The sequence below is a fragment of the Pteropus medius genome, unplaced genomic scaffold (genome assembly GCF_902729225.1).
Source record: "Pteropus medius unplaced genomic scaffold, Ma_sr-lr_union100, whole genome shotgun sequence".
Lineage (NCBI taxonomy): Eukaryota > Metazoa > Chordata > Mammalia > Chiroptera > Pteropodidae > Pteropus > Pteropus medius.
The window spans coordinates 19839454-19862761 of record NW_024356249.1 but is presented as its reverse complement, the minus strand read 5'-3'; positions in this window follow the sequence as shown (position 1 = coordinate 19862761).

The window sequence follows — 23308 nt, the reverse complement described above, 5'->3', positions numbered from 1 at the left end:
TTAATTACAGAATAATGAATCAACTACCCTTTCTGTGCTAGTGTTGCCCAGATGATTAGATGCGGTCCTTCGTAAATACACTTTTATTTCTATAAGTTGGATATTCACTTTGTTCAATATAAGGATTTTTGTTTGTGTACTTGAAAAGTTTATTTTGACTTTTTCTGAAGGAGTCTTTTTTAGGAAATACACACAGACATAGTAGTACATACAGACACCTTCCTAATTTCTTTCCTTTTATATGCTTTCCTCGAGCATAACTTTCATTTAGACTTCTGATTGCCTTTTAAATTTGACAGAATATACCTATAAAATTCGTTAGTAATTGTTTCATTTCCCAGCATGGCATGTGTAGTTAACCTTGAAAGACAGATTGAGTGTTAACTGTGGTGAACCCAACCTTTGCCAGTATCACAAAGGTCATGGATCTGTTCTCCCTGGTCCTGTGTCTTCAAATAGAAGGTTTTGTACATATTGAAATTAGAATGCCTTTACTGCTCATTAATTCATCATTAAAACGATGTTAACTAATCATTCTCTATAAGGCTCTGGTGTACAAATTTTCTGGCATGAACTGCTGTAGTTTGGCTCCCAGCCACTATAACTTGCTGAAAAGCAAAACAAAACAAAACAACATTCATGTTTTGGGGAGATTTAAATCTTTTTGTACAATTTTATTGTGAGCAGCAGGTCTTAATACACTTTCATTGGAAATATAGTATGGCTTATACTAAGAGTGTCTTAATTTTTATTAATGGAAATACTTGAATTTTAATTTTTCATCAGGCTTCTCATAGTATAAGGAATAATGTTTAATGGATATTATATCCACACCTCAATCATGTGTCTTGCATCTTGATGTCACATATATTAAGGAATTTTATAAATACTATTACTTAAAATAGGGAAAGAAATGAGTCTGTGTAAGTTGGGGTATTTATATTGATACAACACATTTGTTTTTGCTTTTTTTATTTACTATGTGTTCAGTCTACATAAGAAACTATAGACTAATAGTTTTGCAACATTATACGAGATCCATGATATAAATTTGTTATGAAATAAATATAATTAAATTCCTGACTGTCTTAAAAAAATATATTCTATATCCCATATCTATATTTTTCAACCCTCTGCAAAGGATACATGTAGAGACATTTATTTCCCCAAATGTTGTTAATTTAATGTTAAATAAGAAGAAAATAGGTGGAAAATACCTGAAAATAAAGTTTCAAAAGGATCTTTCATACAGGAACTTGAGAAGTTAGAAGAGAGAGTACAATCTTGTTTTCACAACTTCTTTCTTGCTGTTGTGTCTTTATCTTCACTATTCTAACACTTTCTCTCATTCTTTTAAGATATTTACCCTGATTTTATATTTTAGTTATGTGTTCATCTTCTTATCATATTCCAATTTCCTCATTCTCAATTTTTCCAACTTTAAAATAAGAATAAAAGCTCAGAAAAAAAAAAAAGAAAACTTCAATTTAGACATATTAGTTTCTATTTCAACTATCATTTTCAAATGTTGAATCAAAACTTCATATTCATCTTGCAAAAACACACATTGGCTATTTTCATTTGCTTATGAAAATAAGCAAATGTTTGTTTTTGGCATTAAAATCTTTTATGGTAGCGTTAGTTAGATCCATTTGATTCAGCTACTTCTCTTTAAAAATGCCTGAAATTCTTGGAGTAGAACAATTAAATAATTCAACCCATGAGCAGTTTATTGTAACTGAGCAGAAATAAATAATGCATACTGAGAAACAGGAATTCCCTCTTTTAGCTTTTAGGTTAGAAAGAGAAATAGTCAAATTTGAATGCAAAATGCTAAGTTTTATTACTGGCTTCATATTGTCTTCATTGCTGGAGTAGAGCTAGGTTTTGAAGTGTTTCATTCTGCATAGAAACAAATTTGTGATTAAAGACTCCAGTCTTAACAATCACAAATGTTTCTATGAGAACACAATTGAAAAAATTTTGTTGATTATAGATTAGCATTCTGCATCTATTAGGATCCAATGTTTTTGTATTATTATCACCTTTTATTTATTATAACTTATATATTTATTTATTATAACCTATATATAGAGAGAATTTTATTACCTTTATGTAATTACTCTAATTAATGATTAAACAAACATCCAGTTGATATGTCAAGATCATCCAGTTAATTTATAAATTTGACACAAAATATGACTGACCGGTAATGACATTATAAAACATTTATCTTCATTGAACCATATGAGTCATCTATTTGGACCATAATACAGTGTTTAAATATGTTTATAAAAATTTTTTTTTCATATAATCAGTTATTTTTTTTAATGTGCTGAGTTCTTATTTACTGAATTAAAAGTTTAAACATTATAAGAAATGTAAAGATGACAGCACCATGTGTGGAAACTATGAAAAATCATAGATGAAATAATAATGCAATCAGTGCTTATATAAAGAATGGGCCAGAGTTTGTTGCAAATATATGTATCAGATAAATAAAATGTGTAATATTACATTAAGAATAATTAAGATGTACTAAAGTAGCTAGTTAATAATAATTATTAACCATATAGAGTGAAAAAAGTGATTAAATAAGTAACTAATTTTAGCCAATTAGTACAGTAGAGCAAATGTGTTTCTTTCACGTTTATGTAACATGAACAAATAATGGGAGACCAATAGACATAATATGTTTGTTAACATTTTTTTCTCTACTTCACAAAAAGTTTTGCTAAATATTTAAAAAAAACAAAAATTATGCAAAATTAGTCTCAAATGTCTTTAACTCTTCTAGCTGTTAATCTCTGAAGGCAAATATAAATTCATGAACCATCGCCTATCTGTGAATGTTGTTTAGTAACTTGAGCAATACAGTAACACACTGAGCAGATTGATAATGCAGACCTTCTCCAACATAGTATTTGCAGAAAGAAAAAAACTTTTGCTTGATTCATTCCCAAAATTGACATTCCTGTGTCTAGAACCCAAATAAGATATGTGTTGCCTATTTCAGGTATGATGATCTCCGACTCTGTTTGAAATAAGTAGGGCATGCCATTAACATTTATAAAAGGGACATGAAAAACCAACAACCCAATTATAAGAACATCATTTTTTTTTTTTCCTAGTTAATATAGTTTCTAACAACCACCTCTTACTTCACTTAATGTCACTCACTCCTCTCTTATCTCATTGGTTTCCTTACTACACCTTAAACAAAACAATTATGCTCCTGCCTCGTGGGTCTGCATGGTTGTTCCTTCTTTGTGGAATACTCACTTCCTGGATATGTATATGTTCCTTGCTTTATCCCCTTCAGATCTCTGCTCAAATGTCTACCTCTCAGTCAGACTTTCCTTGACTGTCCTGCTTAAAATCAAAATTCCTCCAATGGTCCATCCCTTCCAATGGTCCATTCCTGCTTTAAGTTCGCCATAATATGTGTTGTTGTTTAACACTCTATATAATTTACTTATTTGCTTTATTTGTTGTCTATCTCTAATTACTAGAACGTAAGCTCTCTGTGGCCAGAGGTTTTATCTCTTTCTTTTATTTTGAATCTCCAATCCTAGAACAATGTTGGTACTTACGAGCACTCAGTAAAACATTTTTCGAATGGAGAATGTGAATCATTAAAATATCTCGCTAAAGGAAAAAGAGAATTTTTTTCTCCCCAAAGAATACCATAAATATATAGTACACCTACTTCTAAATATTTAGGTATAAATATTACAGCTTGAAGCAAACTAAGCCAAACTCCTAGGCCATTTCAGAGTCTATAATTGACTCAGTCAAATATGTTTTTGTTTTCTATTTACAAACCTTATAATCTCTTCTGCTCCAGTTCCATCTAGCCTATGTGTCAAAGACTACCCTGGTTGCCAACCAGAGTTCACGTCTTATTTTTGTAGTATGAAGACATGGGGAAAGAACATAGGCAGGCAATATACTACTTCCCCTTTATAAAATTAAAACACTAACTTATGTTTACCTGGCTGGCCACATCTCACATCCTTCCTTCTATTTCTATACTCCTTGAACATCATGGAGCAGATAGAAAGCAGGACAATTTTAAGCTTGTAGTGATTGAAATGATTAAGAAGCCCAAGAATATCCTACAATAAAACATTATTTATGTTGACAGATCCATACTGAAGGCAATTATAGTCACATAGCCTCTCTTTGCCGAAAAACAAAACCTAACCAAAGACATTCTGAAACGTTTCCTTTTTCATTCAAGTATGAAATTACTTATTGGTTTTAGTTAACCCACAAAAAAAATATCAAATGTGAAAGAAAATAGGGTTTATTAGTTTTACAAGCAACTATTTCCATTAGTAAACTAGCAAATTAGGTGATTTGGAGATCAGCACTGTTCTGTGTAACAGATAGGTGTCCATATCACAAGAAAAGTCACTGCTCTTGAAATATTTTGAAATGCTCAGCAGAAACCAAAAGGTAGATTGACTGCGAGATTAAGTTAGACATTGGAATAAAAGAAAAGTCAACCATATCATATAAAAGCATATTCCCTTCTCTTTGCAAATAACAGATCAAAAATTACTAGATCAAAATAAATTAGACCTATATTTTTTAAGAGACATTCACATATATTTCCATTTCTGAAATAGAATCCATTCAAATTAAAAATAAATTTAATTATTTTACCTTGCATTTTTATGTTCCAATCAAAATACAGAATAATCTCCACTATTAAAAGTTATAGAGCATAATTTAATTAAGTCTATACTTTCATAATGATTTTACTATGCCAAAACAGTGAATTCAAAATTAATCTAGTGGAAGTAAATGAATCAAACTGGCTTGCCATTTTAAAGACAGAAATGTCAGTCAATTAAGAGGCGGTGCTGAATATTCGTTAAGAATATGGTCATTGGAGCCATCTTTGCTAGGTTTAAATTCTGCCTCTGCTGATTGAGAGCTCTGAGACCTGAAGAGTTATATAACATTTCTGTCCTCAGGATGCTTTCTCAAATGAGGATAACAGTAGTACCTAATCCATGGAGTTGATTGAGGGTTAAATGAAACAATGCAAAGAAGGCTTGTTATGATGTCTAGGAAATAATAAGTGTTCAATAATTTTTGTTGTTGTTGTTTTAGCCAAACATACTAGGAAGGAGAAGGGCAGGGCTCAGAATATCCTGGCATTTGTTACAGTTTACATTTCTTAGCTAAAAGGAAAGGAAGGAAACCTTTGTCTTTATTAAAGGAATCTCTAAGAAACAAGTACAGATATGATCTTAGGCCAGGTATTAAGAAATAAGGACCTGAAATTATCCAGGAACATGGAAGCTCTGTGCAATGTCCTCCTCCAAACTCTACAGGTCTGCAAGAGTTATGGCTTATGGAGCTAAAAGAAAAGAATTTTTAAAAATTTTATTAACCATTATTTTATAGGTGATCACCTTTTTCCAAAATTTAACTCAGGTCAATTTTACATCATCTTTTACAAATATATTCTATATATTATAAGGAAGATTTTCAATTAAAATAAGAAAAATGCCTGTTTTCTATATGACTCAGTAATGTAAATGTCAACTCTATTATATACCAATTGATTTGATAGACTATTTTATTTAAAACATATATGTATGAAGATTTAGAAGTCAACATTGTCTATGTGAAGATTTTCTCTTTAGTTTTATTATGTAAACTTAATTATAGACTATACATGACAACTTGACACTACTTAATCTGGAAAGTCCATTTTAGTAGTATTCATATAACTGTTAAACGAATATCTTCAACTGTATAAATATTTATTTTCTTATAATTGTAGAAAAATTAACAATGCCAAAGTAGCTAAATTACTTTTCATTTAAGATATTTTAAGTTTTCAATTAAAAGCTCTGTATTTCCAATTTGATATATACCTGGCTATAGATATAAACTTATTTATAGAGATGTGAAGCATACCATGTATTTATAGATGTTTCTATATATTTAGTATATATTTAATGATGGTCAAGAATAAAACTGCAAATGAAGTTTACAATAATGTCATAAAGGTTCACTATTGTCACTGTGTGGGAAAGTATAATTTTCTTAAGAGAAATGATGACATATACATAATAAAGTCCTTCTCTGTATCATGACAGCTCAAGAACATGCCATCGTTACCACCTATGTCACACCGTAGGTGTGCCTGCTATATGGGTGACAGCCGCTGACTTTTCTGATCAACACATAATTATCTCTGAATAAAAATACATGTTGAGGTTAGCTGGACATAATGGATTGAAGACCCAGGGCAAAATTATCTTTATCATGGCACATAGCACCACCTGGGGGTAGGAGAGGGCTAGAGAGAGGTGTTAGCAATGATGCAACCTTGAGAAGCCTGTTGTGGTGTAGGTACTTCTGGAGTGTTCATGTTTATGCTGCTTGTCTTCTTTTGGATAGAAGAGGTCACTCGGTTAATGGTTAGGATGCTCCTGACGAAGAGAGGTCTCACTGAACAGCGCTATTTTCTACTGATCTAACTGTATATCTCTCACTATCTGGATAGTTTCCATTTGCAGAGTCCCCTTCCCCCCATAAGATAATAAATATCATATCACAAGGATGGCAGTGCTCCTTCATGGAACACTGACTGTTTATTAGAGGCAAAAAAGTTTAAGAGAAATGCTAACAATGTTCATTAATGGCCCGCATCCAGGTTTAATGAGGCATGTCAATATGCGGACTGGGCAACATCAGTGGCATAATAGTGGTGGTAAATGGGAGTAATTGTATCCAATTGTACGGCACAGCTTCCAGGAATGAGCCCGAACTGCCAACTGACAATGACAGAGCAATTATGGGAAGGCAAGCGAGCTGTGTCAAATTAGCACTTGGTGAGAACTCATTTTTCAGAGATGTGCTTGCTCTACACCACCACAAGTGATAGCTGCTTTATTGTGAGTGATAGGGAGACCAGCACTTAGACTGATGTTCTGATTTGTCAATAGCTGTATTTGAAAGCTTAGTGTCACAAATATATAGAGATATTCAGGGAGAGAGGCACACTGCTCATGATCCGAAGGATAAGAACATTGCCGAGAAGGTCATCTGTCAGTGTGAGCTGTCAGAAAGAGATCACACTCTCTGAAAAGGGAACATTCAGCCGACTTAAGTAATTACCTTTGACTGAGATTTGAAGATGTCTTCTTTTGTTGGCCTACATTGACTGCATAATTTATAATTTACTGCAATCAGCAAAGGGCCAGGAATTGTAACTAAGAAAATTCTTATTTTATTCCCCATAATTGCTTTATTTCTCTCTCTTTTTTTAAACTCCTTTAGCACTTCAAAAGTGTAAGTGGGAAACTGATGAAATTGATTTTTTTCTTTCTTAAACAGCTCATCCTCAAGTACATCAGAAACAATATATTTACTTTTGACGGTTGTTTCACAGAGACATAGCTCTCTACCATCACCCTACATAAGGTATAAAAAAAAAAAACCTCTTTATCTCCAATGCATTTTTCTTGCTTTGTGGGATTACTATTTAAAGAGGAAAAAGGAATAATTCATTTTTGTCCTTTTAGTGCAGAAGAATAAGAAAGAAAAAAAAAAAGGAGTGCTGAGTACTGAAATTGTAATCGCATCCCCAGATGCTCATTAGTTTGATTGAGTTGTCAGAACTATAAAGAGATAAACATTATAACAAATATTCCAGAACTATATGCATTAGTAGAATTTTCAATTGTTGTCTTTTTCTTTCTAGAACATATTACATGATCGATGTTTGTAAAAATAATTCCTTTACCTTTCATAAGTTTATAAAAAAATACATTTTGCAATATATTATATTCTGAAGCATAATAAGCATTAAAATTTTATGTTTATATACTTCTAGGAAAGTAATTACTTAATTTTGTTAGATAAAATATAAAATGCAGTCATAACAGGGTAGCTTATAATTTTTTTACTCCCTAGATTAAAAAAAGAATCTCTGAAGTAATAGTAATCTTCTACTATTTGGCATTATTATAAAATTCTTGCTGATTTTTTTTCCTAATAGTGACCAATTGATTAATGAATTGTAACTAAAAATTATCAAGATTATCCTGCCTCTGGCAAAAAGTGTTAATTCTAGGTGTATTGATTTACTGTAGAGATATTGACAAAAGAATTAATTTAAGTACTTTAAGTCAATATTACTTTAGTAGAAACTCTACCTTTTAGGTATAAAGAAATACTATTGGAACCCTCTTCTATTAATATGTCGTAAAATTAATGTCACATAATAAACGGTCATTTCTTTCTATCTTAAAGTCTGCATAGGTTCACATTGCTCTTTTTTTTCCCCCAAGACCCAAAAAGCACTCATATTTGAAATTAGTAATTATAGGTTTTTGGATGTTTGTTAATATATTTAATATTTCCTCTAAATTTGAATGATTCTGCTAAAAAATATTTTATTTTCTATAGTTTACCATTTAGAACTTGAGATTATTTAAATTACATACTTTAATGTTTGAAGAAACAGTTTTTAATTATTTTGAAATATTTCAGAATTCTTTGAACCATTCACTTTCCCCATTGTAGAAAGCTATTTAATTCACAGTGCCTTGAGTACAGGCCCATCATCTATTTTATAGTGACTGTGCCACTTAATAATGGAATAGTGCATCAAAGTAGCACTTAGGTCTCAAATTGTTATGTATGACTGTCAAAGTGATAAGAAAAAAAGAATTAAAAAAATAAGGTGGGGGGGGCAGAAAAACCGTTGATTTGTCTTTACTACTGAAATGTGAGTTTGTCAGCCAAGTTCTGAAATCACAACAGCATTGCAGCCCCAGCGAGATGTTGAAAACTTGACAGGTACATATTTTTTTCAAGTACAAGCACTTTTATAATGAAAACTAAATACACAAATCTTTTTTTTTTTTTTCTTGACAGGTAGTTGTTGCCAATGGGATTTAATGCTCAGGTTCAAGTTGTCAAGAGAAATAACCAATAGGCAATCCAAAGAGTCACAATACAGGTATTCAAAGGTAAAAAGCCTGGCTTCTGTGATATACTGAAAGGATTTGGGTGTATAATTAAATAAATCCAAAATATTGGCACTTAATCTTCCCCCTAATGACAAGTAGAGCCCATCACAGCTTCTCTCGAGGGAACAAACTATAACTTGTTTAGTGGTCATCAAGGCTTTTGTTCTTTTTACTTCATCATTTAAAGATGAATTTGCTTTGGTCTGTCATTTTTTCATTTATCATTGCTTATTCTCAGAAAGAATAAAAGGTTAAACCGTGATTCAGTATTGAAATTCTGTCGTCTTAAATATTTTTAAAATCTTCCTAAATATCCATATATCCAGAACTATTTACTTCTGAATTTGATTTAGAGCATAGCCTACGTATATAATTTCTCTGGGTATATTTCATGCATACATAAGTGCCCTGATAGCCACTATTAATACCTACAGTGGTGCCCAGTGTGTGGTGATTATTTACCTGCTGGCAGCTTCACTATATTTCCAAAAACCTTGTGGATGTGCCTGGATGTTTTGTGTAGAGAGACAGAAGGAGACCTGTAGTTGTAGCACTGTTTCCTAGAAATTATAAATTGCAACTGGTTGTCACCCACTGCTCTATATAGATTCATCTTTCAGAATTACATTCAGCCATTTGCCTGGAGCAAATGATATTTTTGACAGGTGAGTGGAATTTTGCAAGGATAGATAACACTACACAAACCACGTATGAATAACTCCTGAAACTACAACTCCCATCATGCCCTGCAACTGAACGTTAAATAATCATTACTTCAGAAGTTGTCATTTTATTTTATTGTGGTAATACTTAATATGAGCTCTACTCACAATATTTTTAAGTGTACAAAATAGCATTATTATCTTTTGCACAATGTTGTGCAATAGATCTCTAGCGCTTATCCATCTTGCATAACTAAAATTTTACACCCATTGATTAGCAACTTCCTTTTTACCCTCTCCCGCCAGCCACTGGTAACCACCATTTGATTTTTTGCTTCTGTGAGTTTATTTTAGGTAGTTTCTATAAGTGAAATCATGTAGTATTTGTCCTTCTGTGACTGATTTATTTCACTTAGCATAATGTCCTTCTGGTTCATCCATGTTGTTGCATATTGCAGGATTTCTTTCTTTTTAAGGGTGAATGATATTCCATTTTATGTGTATACCACATTTTTAATTCATTCAGCCATCAAAAGACATTTAAGTTGTTTTCTTGGCTATTGTGATTACTGCTGCAATAAACGTGGAAGTGCTAATATCCCTCTGAAATCAAGGGGTTCATTTTTTTTTTTCATAAATACCCAAAATTTGAACTACAAGATCATATGGTTGTTCTACTTCTTTATTTTGAGCAATCTCCGTATTGTTTTCCATAGCACTGTACCATTTTGCATATCCACCAACAGGGTACGAGGGTTCCAATTTTCCATCTCCTTGACATCATTTTTTTTAATAGCCATTCTAAAATGCGTGAGGTGATATTTCATTTTGGTTTCGATTTACATTCCTTCAGTGATTAGTGAAGTTAAGCAACTTTTCATATACGTGTTAGCCATCTGTATATCACCTTTGAAGAAATGTCTATGAAGTTCCTTTGTCCACTTTACAATCAGGTTATTTGGGGTTTTTGTTTGTTTATTTTTTGCTACCGAGTTGCATGAGTAATTTTTATATTTTGGATATTAACTTCTTATCAGATATATAGTTTGCAAATATTTTCTCCCACTCTGTAGGTTACCTTCTCATTTTGTTGATTTTCTTTTGCTGTACAGAAACTTTAGTTTGATGTAGTCCCAAATCAGAGATGTTTAATAAATTGAAGCTATTATTGCATATTAAATTGCTTGACTATTTCATTCCCTCTATAACCAGGTTCAAGGTTGCTATGAGAAAAGAAAACTGGTGGTCACATGACTTTACCATAAGTGTACATGGAATTCCTGTTATACATGAACTGGCTTAGAACTTTGCTTTTCTAATCAACAGAGACAAAACAAATTATAATCTGATTAATTGCTGAATGATTGATACATAATTTGCCTGATGTAGTCCCACTATCTATTTTTGCTTTTATGGACTGTGCTTTCAGTGTCATATTCAAGAAATAATTTCAAACACTAATGCCAAGAAGCTTCTCCCCTGTATTTTCCTCCAGATATTTTACAGTTTTAGGTCTTACATTTTACTCTTCAATCTATTTGAGTTTATTTTTTTATGGTGTAATTAAGATAAATGTTCAATTTCATTCTTTTGCATGTGGATATCCAGTTTTCTAAGCGCCATTTGTTAGAGACTATCCATTCTTCATATGTCATCAAAAGATTAATATGAACTTTTTTGAATCAGGTCTCAATCCACAGAAAGCAAATTAACATGACAACCTTAGAAATGAAACTCAATACAATTCATCTCTTCAGACTGTTATCATAGAAGTTTCTACATTTTCTTACTCTTTCAGGAAGTAAAAATTAGAGTTCTCTTGAAAACTATTTTCAAAAGACCAATGCAACTTAAAGAATCATTTTAGTGTTTATGCCTCCAAATGTACACAGATATACTCATCTTTGATATTTTTCCCTTTCCTTTATTTTACACATGTAATTTATCGGCAATTTTTTTTCTATGCTACTTCCAATATCTATTCTGGAAACTTTCTACCCCTAAAACTTCTAAAGCTCTCTAACCAGTCTCCAGGCATTGCCTCTTCTACAATTTATTTTTCATGTGTAGCCAGAGGGATCTCTTTAAAACAAAAATCAGCCATGATCATTTGTTGATTCCATTACATTTATGTTAAAAAATAGCCAAAGGTCCTAACTGACTTGATGCTCACATTAGAAAAAATCAAATCACACTAAAATTCTTGATAATCCCTGCTCTTTTGAGCTGTCTTTTTTGTCTGATCCATAGTTGCACTGACCTAAATTCTCATTTTGGGTTCAGCATTAGTATTCCTTGTTCTGAGAAAGATTTTACTCCCTCTCCAACAATGTACATAAGTCTCTCTGAATATATTAGTAGCACAGTGACTTAAATGTGCCTCTATCATAGCATCTGATATTGAACATTTTATTTGGGTGCCCTTATTCCCAATTGAATATGCTAATTTTGAGGATTGGCACTGAGTTTTATTCATAATCTTGTCTTCTGAGACTAGCAGAGTATTAGATATTGTAGACCCTTAACAAAATTGGTTGAATGAATAAATGAATGGATGAATGAAGTATTTCCTGAGGAACCATTGTATTACATTTAATTAAGTATAATTAGAATATCTAAATTCAAGTCTTAGTTATATTACCTTGAGAAAGGAAGTTTGATTTTTAGCTTAATCACTTAAAAAAATGGGGAACCTTCATAAAGTTGTTGGGTGGTTAAATAAGATATTTACAGAAAATACAGAGCCTACTGCTTAGGAAGGCTTCAATAAATGTCCGCTTCATGTTTTTCCTTTTGCATTTTTTTAACTGAACAATTCTATTGAAAACATTTTCAATTAATTTATTAAAGAATGGAACTTCTCTTGGGATGATTTTTAGGAAGAGAGCAGGTAACAGAAGAAAAATATATTTAGTATTTAGTCTAAATATGACATAGTTGTGATTTTTTTTCTTATCCCATGTATTTTAAATCAAATAAGTCTCATTTGTCCTCGTGTTTACAATGATGTAGCACTCAAACAATTCTGACTGTTTTCTTAAAATGCCTTAAATATTTACTAATAAAGGCAAGATAGGGGATTTCACTTGGCTATTTGAAATCCATCCAAATGGCTCAAGGTTACAGGACTCTGAGTTAATGGGATGAGATTTGTGTTTTACTAGGCAGCTTTCTAACATATTGTCATAAAAGAACTGAATGAAATATTACTGGCAGTCTTCTTCTAAGAAAGAATCTTTCAGCTTGCAGTTATAATTTCCAAAAAGTTACAGACTTCTAAAATATACTACACATCAATGTGTAAAGGCTTATAAGAGAAATCATGTGAACTAGTTATTTCCATGAAGAAAATGCACATAAATTTATCTGATAGTTTAAAGAAAATGACCCTACAATTTATTTGGACAAATGAAGATAAGAAAATTATTGTCATAAATAAGTGATTATATGTATATATATATATATATATATATATATATATATATATATATGTGTGTGTGTGTGTGTGTGTGTGTATCAAAACTATACTCTAAAAATCAGTCACTATAAAAATTATAATATGCTTGAATAATCATTGCCCAATCTGAAAATTCTGCTTTTCTAAATCTTTCTATGCCTGCAAAATGTTTCAGGATTTGCAGTGCTATTAAATCTTTCTGTATATATATTTAACAAAAAAAAAATTCACAAAATATAAACCATGTCTATTAAAGTATATTTAATGGTATTGCTTTTCTTGGTTTTCCATGCAGGATTTACAATTACATATTAATCCAGATTCCTTAGGCATTGTTTCTTAAAATTGGAATGTATATACAAAATATGGAAAATAAGTGAACGTATTTCAAAATTAGTAGGTTATTTGATCCTGTCAGATTAGCCATAAGGTAATTCTATAGCAAAGTCTTCCTCACTCCTTTTAATCTTCACCATTTCCATCTAGAAGGCATGTTGAACTAGACAAAGCCACAAGTGAAGCATTCTCTTTAGATACTTAACCCTACCAAGCCTTCAGCAAAATCTTCTCTGGTTTCAGAAAGATAAATGAAATTGAGAAGCAATAGCATATGGCTTGACTTTTTTTTTTTTTTTTTATGGAAAACACAACTACTCTGGCTGGTAACGATGAAACAAACCAAACCTAGTGTGCTCACCATTTGAAGTCTAAAGTCAGCACTTTAAAACAATGAGACAAATATTAACAATGTTTTCCTTTTAATTCTAACACCATTTTATTTATGACACTGAGATTTAACTCTGAAGTGACAACATCTAATGTGCCAGTTTGACATCAGAAAAAGTTTAAAACCAAAAGCAGGTGAACATCTATTATTTTTAAATGGTGTAATTTTTACTCAGATAAGTTTTCCAATGTATTTAGGAGTTGACCTCTATCATGATTTTTTTCAAGAGCAAAAGAGAAAATATCTCAAAAATAGAAAATAAAGCAAGCCTTCATAAAGTAGAGCATAGACTTTTCAAACAGCAATTCTCTCACTTCCCTATGAACATCAATAGCATTGCAAACCAGACATGTAACAAAAAAGAGAAATACAATATACCCTGAAAGTAGAAAACAAGGTCAGAGGTGAGGCTTTAGCTAAAAGACTTTCTTTAGGCAACAGAGACAGCAAATCAAGCTTAAGCTTTTTTTTTTTTTTCCTGTTCAAATCCTCATAAAGAAGCATAAGACCTCAGGTTTTTATTTTTAATTTTCCTTCCATGAAATGCTATATTAACACTTTTCTACACATTTTATACATAAACCAGCACTGAAAAAGACTATTAATTAAAAAAAAAAAAGGAAAGAAAAAGGAAGAGAGGGCAAGAGGGCTAACAGGAGGGAGAGAAGACAGAAGAGGAAAAGGGAGGAAGACAGAAAGAAAAAAAATATGAAAAGAAAGGAGGAAGGAAGGTAGAGAGAGACAAGACACAGAGAGAGAAAGAGGAAAAGGAAAAGGAAGGAAAAGGGAGAAAAATTGAAGTGAGGGAGAGAAATATATTCATGTTAATCTGGTAAATCTTATTTGAGTAAGCAAGCCACACTATTAATGGAGAAATCTAAGAAAGTTTCACAGCATAAGGACACTCTGAATAAGTTTACCAGGTATGAGACCAGATTTCTTTATTTCCTATCTTTCATCTACTTGATGATTTCTGAACTTATTATTCTTTTGTTCCTTTTATTAGATAATTCTTATAAAAGAACATCTACCAGTTTCTTCACTACTAATTTGTTGTTTACTTATCTTTCTGAAGTATTCATCTACTGGTGACTTACTTCTACCTCTAATTATGTATTTTTTATTTGTTCCTCTTTGCTTTATCCCTTTCTCTTTCTACGTTAAAACATCATGTTATCATAGAGATACATGTGATAATATTATTGGTTTTTCTTTAAGTCTGGCCTTAAAGAATAGACCGATAGCAAAGTGGAGTCATTAGATTAATAATCTGTTTCAATGCCCTGAGTTAACCTTATTCAAAGCTTATTTCCAAAGAATAGATTGTTGGTTACAGAAATAAATGTACTTATTTTAATCAATAATTATTTAAATACTTTATAATTAATCAAGACTAATATAGAGAGAATATAAAATGTTTTAACTCTGATATGGTACTTTATTAAATAATAAATTATGTCAATCATTTGTGAGATTATTATTCACTTGTACAATTGCATCTGATTGTCACTTATTTTATTCTATCCTAAAATGTCCTTAGCCAATAACAAAGGTGTCTATTGTGTAGTAGAAATCTTTGTGGGGAGCATTATATTTGTAAATGTACCTAAGAAATAGAATGAAGGGACTGTTACTAAATTTGTAGTAGGGGAGGGGAATACACGGTTCTATCTGAAAGAAGAGGGGCACAGAACACTGTACAACAATTCTCCCTGAAACATCTGAAAATTGATCTCATTTTGAGCTGAAGTCCTTACCAATCTCACCTCAACAAAGTGCCCAAATGACTTTTTTAAAGGATACAGCTCAAACTAGGAGAGAATGAGGGAAAGGGCAGTTTTGAAACTTACAGTGTTTCTATAATCAATACTCTGCTCCCGAACAAAAGTGTAAAGAGGCGCACAAATGTACTAAACCACATTTCATAAATGACATCGTAATTGCTGGCACTGCCCAGCCTACCCTGGCCTTAGCATTGCCAGGTTTTAAATTTATTTCAAACTGTTCTTCCCAAGTCTACCTAATTTTTTTTTTTTTTTTGGTCCAAATAGCAGCAACTCACAGTGAACAAAGCTTCAGGATTTTTTTTTTTACTTACAGCTAAATTTAACTTTACCCATCCAATAAAAAAGAAATAAGGGAGCCTTTATTATCTCCCTGGATTTCTGGGTATGATACCACATCATAGAGAAGTGGTTATTAGAGACAATGGCCTACCAAGGTGAAGTTTGTAATAAAGCCTATTATGTGATTTCACCATTGACACTAATGGAATGTAACAGTGATTTAAAATGATTTAATGGTTCCCAGGTTGTGCTCTAATAGTGCTCTTTATATTATGATGTATATCACAAAACCTAATGTGGCTGTTGTGATATATTGACAGTATTCATGCTGTTTCATTTTTTTAGGGGAATTTAAAAAACTGTCAAAGAGGAAAATTAATAGGCTGCAACTGCTTTATTATCAAGGATTCTGTTTTTTAAATGTGCATAAATTTCCATTTGGTGCCACTCTTAGGCTAATAAATTTATTTGCAGTTTTATTCTGAGGTAATAAAGTGTGTATGTGTGTACATTTGTGTGTTTATGTATCGTATAGCTAAAGATATATATTTGTATGAAATCTGACTTGGAGAAGACTGCACTGTTATTTTATAATATGTATACAAAATGGTTCTGTTACATTAAAATGTACCTGAAGGAATATTGCAGAAGAAATCATAGTTTTATTATGTGAGATAAAATTATCTAGTTTGATTTGTGAAGCAGAAGGCTAAGGTACTAGCTCACCAGTAACAAAAACAAAAACCCTTGGGTAGTTGTTATTTGAGCTCTTAGGTTTCTGAGTAAAAGGAGAATAGAGAGAATTATTCAAAAGAGCAGAAGTGAAGCAGCAGCTATGCTGTTGTTAATTAAGCATCATAAGATGCTTGATTTTTAAGTATTGAGGCATATTTTGAATTCAAAGAGGAGGTGGACAATGTTATAAAATTTAAGCCTATTATTTATTGAAAGTTGTTGAACTAGATAGTTATAGATGAGGGGAAAGAGAGAGTTTTCAAGTGCCTCCATATTCCACCTCTCAAATGTTTGATCACTACTTCTTAATATCTGGTCAGTTTTTTCTCTTTATATTGTCCTACTTTCCCCATTTACAGATAGCATTTATTTCTTAAGAAATGTAAAAGACTTTCTATGAATCCTACTTAATTTATGAAATCTTCTTCTTTTCCAGCCCACAACAATTTTCATGTCTCTGCTCTTTTATATTCAGTTAATATCCAGTTCAGTCATTTGCTATTTCATAAGTATATTTTAAGTAAACATATGAAAAATGGCGCATACTATCTATTTATTTGATAAGGTTGTATACAACTTCACTCAACTCTACTGCTATCCATGCCTTCGTGTGGTAAAACATGCCTTCATTTGGTAAAGGAGGCTGCCGTATTTTATTGGGTAGCTATTAGCATTGAAACAGATAGAAAGGTTTAACCAAGTAAAGAGTCCAGAAATAAGTTCAAGCACACATTGGAATATAGTAAATGACAAAGGCAACAATTTAAAGCAGTATACATTAGCTGTATGAATTGGACAACTAGCTGACCATTTTAGGGAAAAAATGGAGCAATAAATGATTGCAACATTTTTTGCTTTAAAAATTTATCCACGGTAGATCAAAGACTTAATTGTAAAAATTGAAACCATAAAAATTCTAGAGGAGATCATCAGCTAATTAAAAAAATAATTTGTTGTGATTTGAGTAGAGGATGCCATCATAAATATAGACAACCATAAAGAAAAAAGATGGATAGGTTTGGCCACATAAAAATTAAAAACTTTAATATGGCTTTAAAAAAAGTACAAACCACATCAAAGGGCAAACTAGAAGAAATACTTGCCATATTCAAAAATCCTAGTAAATATTTAACATTTTTTTTAAATCAGTAAAATGATCAACCAAATAGAAAGATAATGATTAAAGTACAGGAATACGTATCACAAAAAATGGCAAAAGTGGTAAAAAAACAAACATAGATCTATGCTCAAATTCAGTCATAACAAAATAAATGCATTATGGTAATAATTTTTTTTTACTTAAAGTTTTATAGTTTTTAATACTCTCGGGGGTATGAATAACATGCATTCTATGTCATTGATGATATCAATTCAATTTTTAAAAGCAGTTTGCAAAATTTACCAATATTACCTGATAAACATGAAAATGTACTTACCTTCATAAGTAACCGTTAAAATGAGGTACTGTTATATGCATCAAAAAATGGCTAAAATTAATGAGACATTTAACAATACAATCTAATAATAAGATATAAAACAGCAGGAGCTCTTATATTTTTAATGAGAGAATAAATTGGTACAACCAGTTTGGAAAACTGGCACCATTATCTCAATTTGAACATAAGCATAATTTATGACCTGGCAATTCAACTCCTACCTACATAGACAACCAAAAAAATTGCATATATATACTGTGTTTAGAACACCATTATTTCTAATATCCACAGACTGGAAACCTAAATGTTTATCTGCTGTAAAATGGATAAATTAATCAAGTGGTATTCATAAAGTAAACATTGTGCAACACTGAAAATGACACAACTTCTGATATACATAGCTAAAATAAAGAATCTGTTAAAAATAATGTTAAGTGAAAGAAGCCAGATACAAAACTAATTCCATGTATATAATGTATAGAGACCAAACAAAATTAGACTTAGATGTCAGTATAGTGGTTACCTTTGAGGAAGAAAAAAAGGTAGGAGTAGTAATTGGCATGGTCCAAAGGATACTTTTGGATCTCTGCCAATTTGTATTTCTTGACCTGCCTGGTGGTTACCTAGATGTTCACTTGTGATCATTGTTTGAGCTTTATATTTATTTTTGTACAAATGATCTGTATGTTATACTTTATAATATTTTTTTGAACAAGAAAGGGCAAGTTAAAAAAAAGAAAAAGTACAGTCATACTATTCATAATTTTGTAATACTCAAAAAAGAGAAAGCCAAAACTATAGGTTCTCATAATGATCCTTAATAAAAACAGTAACTTCTAAGCCAGTAGGTGAAGACTAGAAAAGTAAATATAGATATAACTGGTTAGTAGACTCATCATCCATTGATTTTAACCTTTGAGTACAATTCTGCCATTCAATATAGAATTATAAAATTCACAGAAAATAATATTTACTTTTGCATACACACATTTTTCTGCCTTATCATCATATTTTAATTGAAAATATGAAAGAAATCCTAAATATAAATATAGACTAAACATTTTAATAGCTAATAAATATAATGGCTTTTCACAACCTTGCACTTTGGTGGGATTACCTTTATTCTCTGAAAATTGTTCTGAGTGCTAATCCCTGAAGAAACTTCAGATCTGAGGAGAATAAAGATATTCTCCTCAATGTTTATTAGATTTTTAATGTATTCTGATTACTATAAGAAATAAGACATAGTCTTTGATCCCATGGCCTTAGAGATCAATTTAATAAGAAAAGAACTCACATAAAATCACTCTGTTTATGCCATGCTGCATGGTTGACCTTCGGAATCTTACCTTTACTTAAAATGAAAAATGACATTTCAGTTCAGAAGAGCATAAGGGTGGCTTTCCTCACCTGAGGGAATTATGGCATCATTGCTTCTGTTACAGAAAAATGCAGTCTTGCTGGGAGAACAGGGGCCTCTTAACCAGAAAATCTTTCAAATACAGTTCTAGCTTTTTAATAAGATGACTTTCCTGATCCTCAGTAAAGACAGTTTAACAAATGAAAATGAGTATCTCACAATCCTGTGTCCATTAACTGAAGTTATATAGACTGACTGGCTAGCTATAGGTACTAAATAAACATTAGTTACCTTCTACCTTTTCAACTATGTGCTATAATTACATGTCTTGTGTCACATCTCTCATATTGGTTTGAAAGCTTTTTGAAATTAGGGATCACATCTTATTCTTTAGACCCCTTATAGTGTTTGGCATAATGCCATGTGCAGAGCTGAAATTCCATGTTTACCGAAGGAATAAAGTTTTCAACCACATATTGACTCTGAAAAATAAAGACATGTGCCCTTAATTCTGTTGAAGTTAAAAGAGAACCTAATCAATCAATCAAAATCAAATGACATTTTACTCACATTCGTTCTAGAGAAAACTAAATATATATTTAACAATTGTTGTTAGGAAGATGACGTTATTCTACAAAGTGACTCACCCATTCCATAAGGAGATGTAGAAAGAAATGTTTCAACTCATTGAAGAAGCTTGTAATACATGTAGATATAAAGACTGATTATTTTTTATAGAATCAAGTTATTAATTTAGAGTCATGTTGCTTTTTGCAGATAAACATGTCCTGAATTTAGGAATTTGTGTAAAATATACCCTTATCTGAAATAGCTTAGTTATTTGATGCCAGGACAAATTAATGCTAAGGTCCTTGAAGACCTATGATTCTTCAATTTATTCTTTTTGCTTCTATTTTACCCCATAAAGCTTGAAAACTCTAAAAGAATTATACAATCGGAAAAGGAACTCTAATGCTGTCCAACAATTTCTCTTATTCCAGAATAACAAAGATTTTATATATATATATACACACACACACACACACACACACACATACATATACATAACCTTTATACATTATACATTATATGTTATATTATATATAATGTATATTAAACATATATACATATGTATATATATATGTATATGTATGTGTGTGTGTATATATATATATACACACATATATATATATATAAGAGATAAGTAATAATCATACCATTGTGTGTTAATAGCACACCATATCCCATCCTACTCTATTTGAACTTTCCATGAAAACAATAGTCTGGTGGTGAAACAGTTTGTCATGGATACTAATAAAAAATTGCCTGAGATATCCTGATGGGATTCCTCCTGCATTTGTTCATTCTGCCCCTAAGACCTGGGAATTCACTAAAAAAAAAAAAAAAAAAAATGAGATTTTTCTCTGTCTCTCGTATTCTGACAAAAATTGTGCACAAATTCATAACATCTCAAGGGGGACAAGTAGGTAACATGTGCAGAAGGGTTTTTAGAATATAATTATACATTGATTAATTATTTTAGAGTGCTGAATGGCAAGAGGACAGGTTGATGGAGGGGGAAAATCATTTGTTTTCAACATCAATTTTTTCAAACATACAAGCAAAAAAAAAATGTTCGTTTTTGTTTCTTGTTTTGTATAGCACCTTGACCTTGGAGAGCTGGGAAGGTTTCTACAGCACAGAAATAGGCAAAATGCTTTCCCCATGTGACCTTAATTTTTTCTAAAACTAATAGTGTGTAATCATTACTGGAGTTTTCTCTTTCCAAAGAATCTATATAGTAAGTTTGGAGAAATAAATGGGAGAATGACTAAGAAATACAAGAAGACAATAAAATAAGATTTGAATAATTATTATCTTATTTTGTTTTCAACTTTAGTCTCTAATGGGTCATATCTAGTACCTTAATTAGCAAAATCAAAATAACAAAAAAAGTCAATTTCCTGCACTTTCTCTTACTTTTTTTTTCTATTTCAGCCTGTAGCAATAATTATATTTTCCAATGCAAAACACCTCATTTAAAATGCAAGCTTCCCAGAAGTTAGCCAACTCTTACATGCTCAAAGTGGCAGAATAAGAAAATCATTTTTTTCTGACATCGTCCCCTGTTAAAACTCCTTTTGATACTATAATGAATATGAATCAGTGACCGTATAAATAAATTTCTATGTCAATATTTTTTATTGTAAAATATTTTGCCCATTGGAGTAAAAAAATAACAAAGGGCTTTACAAATCAGGTAACTAGCACACTAGCACACTTGTAATTTATATCTTGCATGAATAGCCTTTAAATCACAGCTGACCTCATATGTGTATGTGTTTGTGTGTGTGTGCATGTGTGTGTACGCATGCACACACAGTGGAAACAATTCATCAAGTAAGTTACCCCTTTTCCTTTCAAATCCACTTGTATTACTAAAAGGTTGAGTAAAGACCTCTGGGGAACAAGGGCAATTTTTGACATGGGTCTCAACAGATTAAACTATGCAGGGACAATACAGAATACATTGGAGCAATAACATTATCACATCATAGGCTGATTGAGAGGCATTTCCTTGCATTTCTGTCCTTTTACCATAAGCCAATAGTAGCCACAGGCATTTGACTGGAGAGCCTGGAGGATTGACAGGCCTGGCAGTCATTACACGCTGGATTGAATACTAGATTACTCCAAAGTGGCTGAGGGTCAGGGATCAGTGTGTTCCCTTTTGGCACTAAATGACTTTAATATCCTTACTGTATTAGTCAATTACTTTAAAGCTGCTGCTCTCTGAGCTCTCTCTGCCCCCCTGCAGTTTACTATGGACATTTGAATTGCTCCCATACTTAACCCCCACATCTGCTTTCAGCTGTCAAAAGAACAGTGCTATCAGTGGAGCTATTGACAATATGAAAAGAACGGAGATACTTGCTAGAGGTGTCAAGTGCCTCTTTCTTTTGGCTGCTTAGTTTAAAAAAAAATAAAAAAACTAAATAACTCAGTTATAAAGGTGGTCCTCAGAGAAAAGAAATTCAGTGTCTTTTATTGACATGTAAAGTGACTAATAGGAAAAAAATATATATTGGAGTTGATTTCTTTACCATTTACTTCCATAAACTATGAATGATATATGTATCTATGTGGGTTTTTATTACATTTTATAAACACATACTTTGCATATAACTGTGAAAAAATGTGCACCAAAGTAAGGACTTATGTCCAAATCTTTATGTCATTTCACAAGGGTTCCAGTGATAATGGAGAATTATACTGCACTTCTCAATTTATTGGTGCAACACTGAAGAATTTTATATCATAGCCACTGAACTTTAAAAGGTCTGGTGTGGCTTGGTGTTAAACTAACATGTCTAAATTAAAAATGTGCTAAGCTGATTTGAAATTTTAAACTACTTGAAAGACATGCCTTCAGTGTTTTGGAAAAAGTGATATGATTCCCACACAAGAGCACATCTGTTGAGCGGGCCCTGACTTTTATGTGTGTGTGTGTGTATGTGTGCATAGTCTGCTTGCTTGTGAGTGTCAGCGAGATCATATATAAGTCACAGTGGTACATGATAATAAAGAACATCACAGGAATTTGATCAGATTCTTAAAAACTATTTCATATAGAAATTAAAAATAAATAAGACAGACTTACAGATACATTGTACAGATACAATGTTAACACATTGCTGTTAGCTTATTTATACCAGAATCTGGAAAAATCACTATTTCCAATTAAAGGGACTCTTCGAAGTAACAAGATGTAATTATTTGATCGGAAAGTACTCCTTAACTATTTTGCTAAGTTTTCATTACTGATTTTGACTTTTGTGTATACTAAGTTACATGTAAAT